This window comes from Triturus cristatus, chromosome 12, assembly GCF_964204655.1.
Source record: "Triturus cristatus chromosome 12, aTriCri1.1, whole genome shotgun sequence".
NCBI classification, from domain to species: domain Eukaryota; kingdom Metazoa; phylum Chordata; class Amphibia; order Caudata; family Salamandridae; genus Triturus; species Triturus cristatus.
In genome coordinates this window covers 72,697,353-72,706,740 of record NC_140595.1, presented here as the reverse complement: position 1 = coordinate 72,706,740, position 9,388 = coordinate 72,697,353, and the positions used below count along the sequence as shown (strand labels likewise).

At 44.6% G+C, this 9,388-nt stretch overlaps 1 protein-coding gene across 1 annotated transcript in view; it reads left to right on the top strand.

Annotated features, from left to right (window-relative positions):
- Positions 1-3,669: 3,669 nt before the first annotated feature.
- LOC146772551 (mucosal pentraxin-like) overlaps positions 3,670-9,388 on the top strand; it is a 50,423-nt gene continuing 44,704 nt past the window's right edge. The window contains exon 1 of the mRNA XM_085639612.1: positions 3,670-3,724. The gene's annotated coding sequence lies outside the window, so the exon portion shown is untranslated. The remainder of the gene's footprint in view (positions 3,725-9,388) is intronic.

Genomic DNA, 9,388 nt, shown 5'->3' with positions numbered 1-9,388 from the left:
CACTTTTTTCCATCGATACCTCCATTTTCTCTCACTCTTTCTCTCTCTTTCTTATCTGTCTGTATTTCATTTTCTCTTTTAACCCACCTTCTATGCCACACCTCTCTCTATTTGAAATGTTTTACTGTGTAGAATGCATCTTCTTCTCTCGCCTTCTCCTCTCTCACTAAACTATCTTCTCTATTGATGTCTCTATATACTTCACATATTTTGCCACTCTCGGTGCCTCACCACTCTTTCTCTACCCTTGAATCTTTCTATACTTCTCTCACTACCTACTGGTCTATCACCATCGCTCTAACCATAGCTCTAATTTGCGGCTTTTTTTACGTTTTCCTAAATCGCATATCTCCGCACTCTCTTTCTCCTTCTCCTTCTACTTATCTCTAGCTCTCTTTTAACTACTTTACTTCTCTACCTCCCTCTAAACTCTTCCATATCTCTACACCTACCTCTTTCTCTTATTACCTCTCTATAATTAATTTTCAGCTACCTCAGATTTATATCTTTACTTCACGCCTCTCCCTACCTCTCTTCGCCATCTCTATTTCTGTCTCCTTTCTTCTTCTATATATGGCGTTCTCATTAACTGTCTGTACATCTCCTGTTTCCTGCCCCTTGCCTCACTTTTACTCATCAGAGCTAGGATCATTGTCAGCCAGAGAAGTGTACACATAGAATGAGGAGAGGCGGGCCAAGATGGCGAAAGGTAATTTATGATAAAAGAGATTTAATTTGATGAATGATAAACATTCACAGAGCAGTGCTTTGATTTTCTCTCCTGCAGGAGCATGCCACCTGCAAAGGGAACATTTTTGTGCTTGTAAACACCTCTCATTTGTAGCTAAATTTTAAGAGCTAAGTGAATAGATCTCATTGTAATAATATGCACTAGTTTCTCATTGTAATAGTATGCACTACTCAACTAGTGCATGGCATTACACGACCACCACTCCACCAAGTCTCCTTTACCATATCCTTCCTACATTTGGACGAAGAGGCTGCTGAGCAACTGAAGTCCCCACAAAGTATTGTTGTTGTAGGATTAAACAATTTGCAAGCGCACAAAAAGAAATGGCTCTTTCAATGCTTGTTCAAGTTTATAAATACCACTATTTGCCTGGCGTGCTCTGGACAGCTTGAACCGTGAGCTGTAATTGTGTGCTTTCGTTTCTGAAAGTTTAATATGTAAATGATTATTTTTAGTGCATAATGATAGGTTGAATAAGCTGAAAATAAGTAACATATCAAAAGAATTCCAAACAAGGGAAAACAAAATAGGCCTTGCATTGGCACTAGGGCCTAATTTGTGCAGGTTTCAGGAGCTTGGCACCGGCATTTATTTTTAAACACCAGCATTTATTTATAGAGTGCACCGAATGGTGGCACTCTCAGGGTATGTCTGGGGCACAACATGATTGTTTAGCAATTCAGTGTATTACCCAAAAATAAATCTCGTACTTTCAGTCAATTCCCACCCCTTGATGTGACCTGCAATAGTCAAAATGCAACGCTTATTTGAGTATGATGGTTAGTAACATTGTTTCATCTAAAATTCCTCTGTCTCTGGACAAATATACGCTCCTCCTCTTTGGCTCTAATGTCCCCACCCATTTCCCCCCAAATTGCTGTATTATGTTGCCATATCTCTTTGTTGGAGTCCTTTGTGTTCTGCAGTGTCCGCTGCCTTTCATCTTACACCCCCTGTGCTGAGTGCCAAATGCCCCACCTAGCAACACCTTCATGAGTAAGGCTTTAATTAGGACTACTAACAAGAAAACTCCTTTATTACCTGTTTTCTGCAAGGCAGGAACCATATAGATTGGGGTAAACCAAATCAGTTTGGACTTGAATTCCATAAATTTGAGGTTCAAGACCGGCTCTCTTGAGCTTGTTCAAGTTCGAAGACCTATTGTAGACAATCCAAATATGAACAGCGGGTTTTGGGTCAGCCCATTGCTTACAATTGGCCGGCTCTCTTGTCACTTTCATTTGCTTGCTTCATATTGAATGGTTTTCCTTCTTATTCTAGTGTTTGACCATCTCCTGAAGCATAGCTTCTTTACAATTCTTTTGATTGGATGGCTTGTATACTTCTACTGTCAGACTCAGGGAACTACGTGAAGCTCCGCCCACTCTCCGCCCACATTTTTCATTCGCTTGTGTCATTGACCACTGTAAACTGTGGCTGTTCATTGGCCAAAAGGCTTCGTAGTCCCTCCTTAGTACCGCCTTGTCACATTTGGTAACCTTCCAATGCGACACCCCTGTTACGTGTGTTGTTACTCGGTAGGCTCTAATTACAGCCTCCAAGCACTATTTTCTCAAATAGCTTTTGTCCTGCCTGCTGTTGCAAGCAGGACACGCTCTCTCCTAATGCTTTTTTTTATTGCACGCATTTTGAATGCAATAGGTCTCGCATCTGCGAGAGTTTAAGCTATTAGCATTGTAAATGACAATGCTCTTTATTTATCTGTTTTAAAAACAACACATACATAAAAGGCATTGTCATTTACAATGCCAATAGCTACAAACTCTCATAAATGTGAGACCTATTGCTTTGCAAATGCCTGTTTCTTTTGCTTTCAGCCCTCTGTGGGAGTGCATGTGTTTTCTCACTCTCCCCTCCTGTGATGGTTTAACCCTAACATTCCTGCCCCGTGCTCCTCATGTTGCAAACCCCCAGCTCGTCTATTGCTTCCCTCGCTGTCTCCATCCTTCTTGGGTTGTGTGGACTTTTTAAAACCGATTTCTTTCCTTTTTTAATTTAAACCCCACCTCCACCACTTAGGTTGCTCTCACAACCCTCTTCTGTTATTCTTGCCATTGGTTACTCACCCCCCCACCCGTCCACCAATCCTCCTCTGCCTCACCCTGACACATCTTTTCTGCATCCGTAATATTTCTTTTATTTCTCTTTTTTGGAGATCGAGGTAGCTGCAGTATGCTGGCGGGCTTCTCCTATTTGAACAAAAAAACAAGGTGATGCCCATTTACCTTATGGTTTTTTTCTTCAATGCTCCAAGACTGGGATCCACCAACTTGGGCATCTGGTAATATCAAATGAAAAAATAAGTCAACCATGTCACGCTAGATGTCTAGCATGTGTGGTGAGGCATGCATCATGCTGGGCCTCCATGCAAAAGCATTGTCAAAGCCAGTAGGAATGCATCAAAGGCCAAAAGGCAATATCTTTGGCAATGCTGGTTAAATCTTGGGTTGGGGGAGAGTGTAGGAGGATGCTTTTAAGTCATGGAAACAAATATTCTAATGTTGTGAGGATCATACAGAAAAGGCCTAGATTCGGGGTACTGCACATGGAGGCTGAGACAAGGATGTGTTGAAAAGCACATTGTTTTGAAAGCTGAATATTCAGAATCTCCTGGGCCAGAGAAGGATTTATGCGCTGAAGGAAGTGCTCCCTGAACCTGACAGCACAGTTGAAGATAATCCAATCATTGTTAGGCGGATCAGTGTTCTGTTTACTTCCTTGTTGCAAGATAGTGGAATTTCCCATAAATGCCCCTTCATAGCAACACTTAGAAACTGGATTGCGAAATATATGGCCCTCTGCCTCCTGGATTTGGGCAAATCGGATTGGTTGATATGTGTCACGTGCATCTCACATGGGGGCTATAAAGCACGTACGGGCACGGCTGCTGTCCAGTCGACAATTTCCTGACATAAAGTGGGTTTTCAAAGACATCTGCTTCGCATCTGACATGTAAGTTTTCATGCATCATCAGTCTCCCCATTACTATGTCTTCTGTAGCAGTAGTATTTACATAGCGCTTCCTACTTCCTTGGGGTGTGCCAAGGAGCATACGTGAGAGGGTGGCACGCTGCACCGTGGAGTAGCACTTACTAGGTAGCGTTGTACTTGCTGTGACCCTATGGGAGAAGCGTCTTGGTGTCGTGCGTGAGTGACCAAAGCGGTGCTCTTACATTGGCTTGGAAGGCAGCGCTTTCCCACGGAGGAGGAAGTCTAAGAGATAGACAAGCTCCAGCCATGATTGTCCTTACTCAGCAGGTTAAATATTTGCTGAAGATCCCAGAAGTCAGATTCTTAGTATCGAAATTGTCCCTGACCATATCTAATCCACCCTGGCTCCGGGTCTATTGCACGGGGCCATTTGTTTTTAGAACGTTAGACCCTACATATGACTTAAATATATATGCTTTAAACCTCTGCCCCAAAGAAATTGCCAGCAAGGGCAAATGTTTTAGTGAATTCGTTCTAGCTTACTTTATTGCTTTTTAAATATCTTACGGGTTAAGGCACCTGCTATGGAGACATTTGTGTCCCAGCAATTTCCAGGGAGTATTAATAGTAAGATAATGGGTGGTTAATACACTTGATGGGGATTTCTGGGAACGTCTAGTGACAGTTAGCCGGCAGACTAAGCCCAACCATTAACTCCACCATCCAGGGTTACTGATAACGGCTGTATTGGTAACACTGGCGTAACAATAGCCCCGCAGCCCCTGCAGTATGGCGGGTCACTGGCCTGAGAGCTCTTGACTGGCAAAGAGAATGGCGGGGGGGCCCGCCTTGTACTTTGCAGGGGTGCCCCCTCAAGTTTCGTTACGCCACCGGACAGTTTTGGACTCATCCTAATATACAAAGGTTCAAGTGCCTGCCAGAAAGCAGAAAAATCTACAGTGCAGGTCAAAGATGTGAGTTTTATCTAGATATCTCACTGGGTTACTAATTTTGCTGCATAGATCCCCGTGTGACCTGCATGGAATGTATGACGTTACAACGCATACATTTACATCGCGGTACATTACATCACGGTTTTGACAACGCAAGTCGTTACAACGACTTGCGTTGGAGGGCGCTGGACTTAGGAGTAGTATAATTTACTATTCCAACTCCAGTCTACGTACAGTAGAGAAGGTGTTGGATAGTAAATTATACTATTCCTTGTCCTAGAGCGCCATCTAGCGCAAGTCGTTGCAACAACTTGCGTTGTAAAAACCGCGATGGAATGGCATCGCGATGTAATCCCCGCGTTGTAAACGATGTTTCCCCCTGCATGGAACAAGTTAAAATTCCAATAATATTAAGTACCGGAAGCAATCAATTGAATTCAAATTGTAAGGAATAAATATAAAGCCCTACAGTTTAAAAAAAAAAAAAAATCATTATTCTAAAGTAGTTGACAATTGCACCTTTGGTCAGCAATAAAAACGCACTAATATGTCCTACATAAATAGTTAATAATGTAGTTAAGCAAATAGGAGGATCTGTCCTTACAGTGCATGGATGTCTATGACATGTTGAGCTTGGAAAACTAAAAACCCTCCCTCCAAATCATGCTTTAGCTTAAGCACTTGTGAAGTGATAAGCCGAATGCCTTTGTTTCCCTGCTGAATGAAAGGAGTCCTGCTGGCCCATTAAGTGATGCATGTATTGGCCTCAGCTGCCTGGAACTGAAAATAAGGGACCCTCCTTTATGTCCTGCAAGTTCCTGCTCTGTACACAGAACAGTGGAAGCGTGGGTGCAGCTGGCTTTGTCAGCAAATTGCAGCAGGACAAGGTCAGCATTTCTTACTTTTTTTGTGGGAGTTTTATCAAGCGCGAACTCGACCCGAACGTATCAGAGCGCTTTACATGAGCACCAGTTGTGTTACAGACGGACGCATTCATTTTTTTTAATTCGTCACGGGAAGATTACGTGACTTGCCCAGAATCACAGGATGTTGAGCGTCCCTGCAGAGACTCGAACCTGGTTCCCCATCTGCTCTGGATGCTGAATCCAGTTCAATAATAGCTGCCGACCCAGGGTCGAGATGGATCACACTGAGGGTGAAGAGTCAAAGACTGATGGGAAAGGTGAAAGAGACATAGTGCTTAATTTGTGCCGGTGGTTGTAGGTGGTGGGCAGCAGAACTCATTCTTGGGGACTGGGACTTATTTTTCATCATCAAACTTTGACCCTGAGCAAGAGAGAGAAATACAGAAAAGGGAGCAAGAAGCAGGAGAACGATTAAAAATCATGACAACGACTTTCAAATGGGAGGAGGTGAATTCCTTAGATATCGACAGCTGCATTCGACACTCTATTGTCATTTGAAAGAAGGGACTGCAATACCAGAATATTGCCCCCTGGAGGATAGACTCCTCTTAGATCCCATGATTGAGAAAGTGGTGTCCCTTACGTATAAAAAACTGGTAAACAACTCCCCAGACTGCATGGGCTTGGAGGCCTGGGAATCTGATGTGGGACTTTTCGAAGATGACGACTGGGCGGAGGCCCTTCTGAACCCCAGAGGAAGAGCCATCAGAGCGCGTTTTAGGCTCGTTCAACTCTGCATCCTTCACAGATCATATGCTTCGAGAATGGTACAGTTCTGTATTGGTGGTTGTGGATCCGAGCTGTGTGCTAGGGGATGTGGTGAGAAAGGGTCTTTCTTCCATATACTATGGTCCTGTCCCAGGATTCAGAAGTACTGGGAGGGCCTAACCCGCATAATGGAGGCTGTGGTGGGTGAGCAGGTTCCAATGGAGTCCAGATGGCACATACTGAGCGTCACGGGAGAGATCACATAGCCACAGTGGGACATGCTCGCCCGGGCATGGGAAGTGGTGGAGCCCCTGACAGTAGCAGCGCGGCTGTGCGATATGGACTGGTGTCATAATGCGGAGCAGGTCGTTTATCAAAGTCGTGGATGCCCTCGCAAGTGGGAAAAAATATGGGGGGCGTGGATACTGTATAGAGGTCTGTGAGGGGGACCGTGAGGTGTGTTGTATATGTTATCCTATGAGAGTTAAGAGGTGAACATGACAAGGGAGAAAAGAGGGATAAAAACCACTGCGCAAGGGTGAGATAAAGAGTCATGAAATGTAGGAGGACATATGAAGGAGGCATCTGCCGGGATCAAAACTAGGCCGCCTTGGTATCCCAAAACCATGGCATTAGGTAGCGTGGGCTGCAGGCTCCTAAAAAAAGTCTGGGCCTCTACCCTATGTATCTATTTATTTTCCAAAATAAACAATACATTGACAGAGTTACAGAGAGTGAGACAAAGCAAAAGTTAGCTATGATTGAAACGGAGGCGGCAGACATAAAAAGAGGGTGAAGCAAGGACCTGAAAGAAAAAAAAACACATAGGAAGAAGAGAAAGAGTAGAACAGTGAAAGAAAGGTTGAAGTGGAAAGAGAGACGGGGAAAAAGGAGGATACAGAGCAAAAGAGAGGAGAAGAGAGAAAACAGATTAAATGGAGGGAAGGACAAATTAAAGAGGAGAGATAAGAGGTAAAGAGAGAGACAGTTCGTAGAACAAGACAAAAGAGGGCGAATAAAAGACAGCAGTTTTGAGAGGGAGAGAAAGAGAAAAAGTGCTTGATGCAGAGATAGCGAAACAGAAAGAGCCAGAGAGAGAATAAGGAACATATTGTGTGAAAGAAGAAAGGACAGGGAAGGCGAGAATGAGATTCTAGATACCAGGGCCCTTATTTACTTATTTTTGGCGTAGGGGAGCGCCGCAAGGCTTCCTGCTGCACTGCCCTATGTCAAAAGAAAAGGGCAGGAAAGCGCCATATCTATGAGATATGGCGCATTCCTGGCCTCTTTTACTGTGCTGGTTCTCAAATGGCTGCCTTGTGCAAACGCAGGCACCCTTGAACCACGGTGCAAGGATGTCCGTGTTGTAGGGACGATTGTTTTTGTGCAGGAGGGGACACCTTCCTGCACAAAAACTATCAATGAGGGTGATTTCCTTTTTCGGTGTGTGCTGCTGGATGCAGAACACATAGAAAGAGAAAAAACGAGGAGAAATAATGTTATTTCCCCTAGTTGCACCTCCCCTACGCCTCCCCTGGGTAAGTGTGGGCTTTTGACACATTCCAAGATTTACAGCATGCTGTAAATCTTGGAATGTGTCAAATGTCATGGATGTTACATGGGAACACCCACAGTAAAGCCCATGGCACGCCTCCCTATTGCAGTGTGAGGCAACATGGCAACTTGTGCTGCATTGCCTCACACCATATCTACGAGGACATGAAAAGCCGTGCAGTGTGGCTTTACGTGGCCTCGTAGATATGACTCTACAATGTGCACCGCCAGAGCGTCATTAGAAGTGACATTCCGGCGGCCTGCAGGGCTTGTAAATGAGCCCCTTGTGCTTTCCCGTCTCCCTATTACAGGCGAACACACACTCTGACACCTAGATAGGTTACATTTATTGGCCTCTCACTACAAAGTGTTATCTTACGTTTTCATTTTACATTTCTATTTCTTTTTGAACCTTGTGACTTACTAATGGAGTGCTACGCAAACAAATGATGGACGGAATGCTGAATAAATCATACATTCACCCCCATTCAACTGATCTGGGTTAAATCCATCGTTCTTCTGCTCACCACACCACCCCAGTTCAGACCCAGCCATATGCAAATCAGTCTTGACCCTGTGCCTCATGGGAACAGTCCAGACCGAACTGCCAAGCTAGGTCCTCTCTGGACCGGAAACGAGCATCCGTTGTGGAGCTTTCCTGGGAGTGGATTTCACGCAATAGCATCATTGCTTCAGACTTGTTAAGCTCTTTACTTCAAAGTTTGATGAACACATGGCATTATGGTACATTGAGTCCTCCTGTACACCAGTCAAATTTACTAAAAAATGTTGGAGCGTGGTGCTACGCTAAATTTGGCAATGCCGCGCTCCGACATTTTTTAAATGAAGGGATGCGTTGTGTTCACAAAAATACGGTGCACCCCTGTGTTTCCCCTAGCATTAAAAAGCTGCCTAGCGCCAGCGCAGGCCGCCTGTCGCCATGTTGCAAGGGTGCATCCGCTGCTGGGGCGATTGTTTATGTGCAGGAAGGGACACCTTCCTGCACATAAACAATCATTAATGGTGATTTGCACCTTCTATGTGTACTGCAGAATGCACCACACATGGAAAGAGCAAACAAATGAGGAGAAATGAATAATTTCTCTTTGTATCGCCATTCTAAGACCAGGTATTCCCTGGCGTTAACTTTTGGCGCTGCCCCAGCCTTGTAAATCTGGGGCTGCGTCAAAAAGCAATGGGTTTTGCAGTGAAATGCCCACAACACCCATTGCACGCCCCTTTGCCGCAGAGGACTGCGGCAGAAAGGGGCATCCTTACAAGGTGGCGTTAATCCACGTTAAGTGGCTTAGTGCCACCTTGCAAATATGTGAGATGGCACTCCGTTATCGGAGCGTCATAAAGAGTGCTGCACCGGTGCCGAAAGGGGCTTGTAAATATGGCCCTTAGTTTATAATATGGTATTTATGGTTTGTCTAACACTCTCCCAGAGTAAGTCTCAACTGCTCGTCTCTGCTACCAGCGAAGCACCTAAACTAAGTTACTTGGTAATCCAACTGGAGTAGAACCGTACTTACGGCCCTGGT